Source organism: Palaemon carinicauda, chromosome 16, assembly GCF_036898095.1.
Source record: "Palaemon carinicauda isolate YSFRI2023 chromosome 16, ASM3689809v2, whole genome shotgun sequence".
NCBI lineage: Eukaryota > Metazoa > Arthropoda > Malacostraca > Decapoda > Palaemonidae > Palaemon > Palaemon carinicauda.
The window spans coordinates 30,213,168-30,219,073 of NC_090740.1; the positions used below are offsets into that span (position 1 = coordinate 30,213,168).

Sequence of the window (5,906 nt, forward strand, 5' to 3'; positions counted from 1 at the left end):
AGTCGTTAAGACATGACAATGTCATGAGATTTCTTATAAAATTCGCACGGTGAATTTCTTTTTTTCATTAATCCTGTTCTTTTATCTGGAAATAAAGACGGTGTGATCCGTGAAGCAAGGAATTTCAATGCTTTAAAAATAGTTTATAAGAATTCTTTTATTTCTTTTTATATCTTTTTCTCTTTATCTCAATAGTTGATCAAAATACTGGCTGTTATTTTTTTTCTTTGTTTTTTAGGCTCCAGATATGCAGAAGTGAAAGTCGAACTTTTTTTTATTTTTTACCGGTGATAGACGAACTACTTAACTACTTCTACTTCATACCATTATCTTTTGTAGAGTTATTATCGCTTATGTTATTGACGATGCTGATTATAATTCTATTGAAATTCTAATATAAAAAGTATGATATAGTATACCATATGCATTGATCCATCACACACGGCCATTTGTGTTTCCCTTACAGTTTACATTGGAAGTGCACATATGTACAAACATTATCACATACATTTCATACATACACACATATATATATGTATATATATATATATATATATATATACAGTATATATATACAGTATATATATATATATATATATATACTGTATATATATACTGTATATATATATATATATATATACATACATATATACATAGAAATATATATATATATATATATATATATGTATATATGAGCTCTATATATATACAGTTATATTTTTATGTATATACATAATGTGAATATATGTGTTTACGTATGTATATATACGTGTGTATATAAAGATGTAAAAATATAACATAAGTGTATGTATACTCATGCACACATACACACACACACAGACACACACACACACACATATATATATATATATATATACAGTATATATATATATATATATATATATATACACGTGTGTATACGAAGATGTGAAAAGAGAGAGACGATTTGTTGGACTTTGTATGTACATATTCTGTACAACGTGAGTGACATAAGAAAAAACAAGTCATTTAAATCGCACATTTTATTTTCTAACAATAAAAGTTTGTCGGTGCTGTATTCGATATCATATAAGAATAGAGTATTAATGGATAAATTAAATGCAGTATAATAATACAGGATGGAACCAAAAGGGTGGACCAAATGTCTAACAATATCCAATTCGAAAATAGAGTAAAAGAGACATTATCAATTCAAATTTTTTGGCAAATGGTCTAAGCTCATTTTGTTTGTTTTGAGAAATCTTAGGAGTTAATAGTATTAGCATTTTCAAGCAGAATTATAGCTAGCAATTTGGCATTTAGATTATCTATTCATAGACGTTAGCAATAAATAACAGGACATAATTCTCTTAACTTTAAGAACTTTTTCTTCTTATATGTACGTCTTCAGCATACGTAATAATGACATTTTTTTCTTTATCCATCACTAATTGAAATTTGAGTTTTCTTATTAGATATAAATCAAGCCACGAAAATTTGACAGCCTTGGTACAAATGTAATATATTTAACAACTATAAAGTCAAGAACTCGATGCAATGATAACAAATGTGATATTGTGATTTGCAACACAACATCTTTTAGACATAGCCGATGCCAGAATGACCTAAATTTCCACCCACATTAACATGGGAACCTCCAATAAATCTTTCTCCTCCAAGGATTCCCCCAACATGGTTTACTTCATGAAGGATATCGCCGTGATGAATACTTTGCCCTCCGCTGATGGAGTTGATGTGACCGCCACTTGCGAAAAGGTCGACTCCATGGGACAGTCCTCCTCCTACAAAGTGTTCATTCCCAAGGGCAACGTTTCCTCCGGCAGCGTAATGTCCTCCGAGTCCTCCATCACCGAGAATAACGCTCCCACTGCGATGTCCTCCTCCAAGCAATACGTCCCCACCATGGTGTCCCTCCTCCAGAGATGATGGCACCACCATGGTGGCCCCCGTGAACGAGTCCTTTGGGTCCACGGATGTCTCCTCCCACAACATGTGGAATACCGTCCTGGTAAGGACCCTCAAGGTACAGATCGGATTTCACCAACCTAGCCGTCTGGATGCCCGTGACAAACTCATTAGGAAAGAGTCCGTGAACGTTTCCACCGTGCGCACCATGGCTGTCGTGACCTAGGACTTCAACATCTCCTCGGTAGAGTCCGCCTCCGTCGTGATCAGAGACAACAGGGCCTCCAATTCCTACGCCGAAGCCCCCGCCATGCCTTCCACCAACTGATCCTCCATGGTATCCGGCGCCGAAAGGGACAGTGTCGGCCGCAGCCAAGGTTATGAGGAGGAGGATGTTTAGCACTCTGAAGAATTCCTGTATGAAGGGAATCTCTTATCATTATCACCGGATTATTATTCATTATCTCGTATCTTAAATATAATGCTTTAATCTAAGTCATACAATAAATTCTATAACCGATATAAAAGGTATATTTAATTTCATTCATTTCTTGAAATCCTATTTCAATTCATTGTTAGTATTGCCATTATCATTGCAGACTGTACTTCTACTAAAAACTCATTAGAAGCCAAAATATCTCCTAATCATTATAGAAAATTAAAATTGCAAGGCAGGTGACAGAAAAATCTCTGACATGCATGTCTTTTCATGCCTTCAGACTTCATAAGTAACTCATATTTTTATTGGAAGCCAGTTAGTATTTCTTGAGAGAATTTGTTATTGATTATGGAAGTTGGTGTTTTTTTTATATATTTACTCTGTCTCTTATCACTAATTCTTCTCTATGTTTGTCCATGAATGACTTTCCCTTTTCCCTCCCTCCAATGTATTTATACATTTTATTACGTTAAAGTCTATTATTATTATTATTATTATTATTATTATTATTATTATTATTATTACTACTATTATTACTTGCCAAACTACAACCCTACTTAGAAAAGCAGGATGCTATACGCCCAAGAGCTAAAACAAGGAAAATACCCCAGTGAGAAAAGGAAATAAAGAAGTAAATAAACTATAAGGGAAGTAATTAACAGTAAATAAAACAGTAACAATAAAATAGATCTCATATATAAACTATAAAAACTGCAAAAAAGCAAAAGGGAAAGAAATAAGATAGTGTGCCCGAGTGTACCCCAAAGCAAGAGAACTCTACCCCAAGACAGTGGAAGGCCAATAAGATATTCAAGCATAGGCCTTCAACCTATTTTTCTCTCACTAGGAAATGGAGATATTGAATATGAACTCGAATTTGCACGTCGTTGATAATGGAATCAGAAGACGGGGACTTCATGAACTGGAGGAGGTATCCGAATGGTAGGTAGTCTACCTTCCATCACAGTCACACACACACCCCACCCCCCCCCCCTCCCCCCTGGGTTCATCAAATCCTTAAAACTAAACTTGTATCAAGCATGTTTATACTAGTTTCGGGACCAGCCATAATGACGTCTAAATATATAGATATTTATGCATACACACACAGATTCAAGCCTTCCCACCCCTCCCCTTTCCTCTCGGGGTAACCTTTCACACCAGGGTGACCAGGGTGACCATGATAAGATATATATATATATATATATATATGTGTGTGTGTGTGTGTGCGTGTGTGTGTGGGTGTTTGTATATATACATACACACACACAAACACACACACACATATATATATATATATATATATGTGTGTATATATATATATATATATGTGTGTGTGTGTGTATGTATATACATATGTGCATATATATATATATATACATATATATATATATATATATACACCTTTCTCCTGATAAACAATGATAGCTGTTGATAGACAGGGGAAATGTATGACCTTCAGAAAAAAAAGAAAAACCTTAAAATTTCCTTCGTCATGCTTTCAACTATTAAAAAACTGTTCTGGCGAAAGGTTTCCAACTATTTTTATCTCTCTCTCTCTCTCTCTCTCTCTCTCTCTCTCTCTCTCTCTCCGGTTATATCTTTCGTTGCAGATTATCAGTTTCAGTTACGCATGAAAGAAGTTTAGGTCACATTGGTTGACTCCATAATTACGAACTGTTTAAATGTAATGGTGTCGGTAGAGAGAGAGAGAGAGAGAGAGAGAGAGAGAGAGTAATAGGGGAGGGGGATAATTTTTTAAATAAACCTGTCAACTAACTGGTAACAACCGAGTAGATCGTTAAATATAGATAGAAAAAACAATAGAAAATAAGTATATACTGAAGCAACGACCAGAAAGAGAGAGAGAGAGAGAGAGAGAGAGAGAGAGAGAGAGAGAGATTTCCATAATGAACGTTATCATGAAAGCGTGTTCGATGCTTTGAGATATTATCACTTTACAGTGTTATAATAGATATTTTTGAAAGGTTCACTGTTAACAATTTGCCGTAAAAAAAAACGTCAAAAATCATAGAATAAATGTTAGCCAGGCATTTACTATTTCAAGAACGGATATATTTACGTAAAGGAATGATATTACGGTCACCAACCCGTAAAAGATGATAACGAAGTATTGTAAAAATGACAGTCGCCTGTATTTTACCGAAATACAGATGAAAATAGTATATTTTTACGAAGAATTTCCGATTAAAATTACGGGTTTTTAACAGTGTAGTTATTAAACTACTAATAGCGTCTAGAGAAGCATTCAACTATCAACTTTAGTATAAAAGTATCTATCTATGAGTTCCATGTATGGACTAGGCCTCCATACACTGTTTAAAAAAAAAACCGTAATATTAATCGGAAATTCTTCTTAAAAATATACCTGTCCTAAGCCGTATTTTAGTAAAATACAGGCGACCATAATTTGTACCCTACTTCGTTATTATCTTTTACGGGTTGGTGGCCGTAATATCACTCTTATACGTCAATATATACGTTTTTAAAACAGCAAATGTGTGGCAACATTTATTCCAGGATATATAACGTTTTTTTAACGGCGAATTTTTAACAGTGTAGCAGCATAATATTAGGCATAATTATATATAGAGAGAAGATACAGAGAAGGAAAGGAAATAGAGAGAAATGGAAAGATTGACACAAGCGGTCTCCAAAAAAAGCATAAATTACAAAAAAATTCTTGGAAATCTCAAAAATCATCTGAACCTCGGTGATTATTTTTTGTGTGAAACGTGAACTAGACGACTGCAAAAAAAAAAAAAATAAAAAAATAAAAAAATAAAATAAAAAAAAAATAGAAGGGAAAACAGAGACAAAAACAGCCTTGTAAAAAAATGTGAAATTAGAAGCAAATTTCGAGCATTTTTTTTCTAATAGATTAAAGAAATGTATGTACACATTTAAACCCATTGTGTGAATTGCATGTACTTTACAAACACTAAGTGTCTGGTTTTTTTATATAATGTTGATTTAATCTCTCTCTCTCTCTCTCTCTCTCTCTCTCTCTCTCTCTCTATATATATATATATATATATATAACCATATATATATATATATATGTGTGGTGTGGTGTGTGTGTATTTACAGCATATGTGCGCGTGTGTACGTTTATAGATAAATATGTGTATATGTATGCATACATATAAATATATTTAAATATATAAATACATACATACATATATATGTATATATACACATATATATGTATACATATATATATATATAATTACACACACACACACACACACATATATATATATATATATATGTATATATATATATATATATGTAATATATATATATATATACAGTATATATATATATATATATATATATTTATACTGAATATTTATATACACAGCATATATATGTATATGTATACATATATACGTATATATATATATAATATATATATGATAAATTTTGCACATTTAGACGTGTTTTTCATATTCAAATAAGCCATATATATTTTTGATACATTAATGTCTGGATTCCTCTTAACGACCTCGGGATCAGAGCCCCAGGCGAAATCACACAA

At 32.6% G+C, this 5,906-nt stretch overlaps 1 pseudogene; it reads right to left on the minus strand.

Moving 5' to 3' along the window:
• Positions 1–1,007: 1,007 nt before the first annotated feature.
• The window catches only part of LOC137655021 (uncharacterized), a 5,408-nt pseudogene continuing 509 nt past the window's right edge, over positions 1,008–5,906 (minus strand).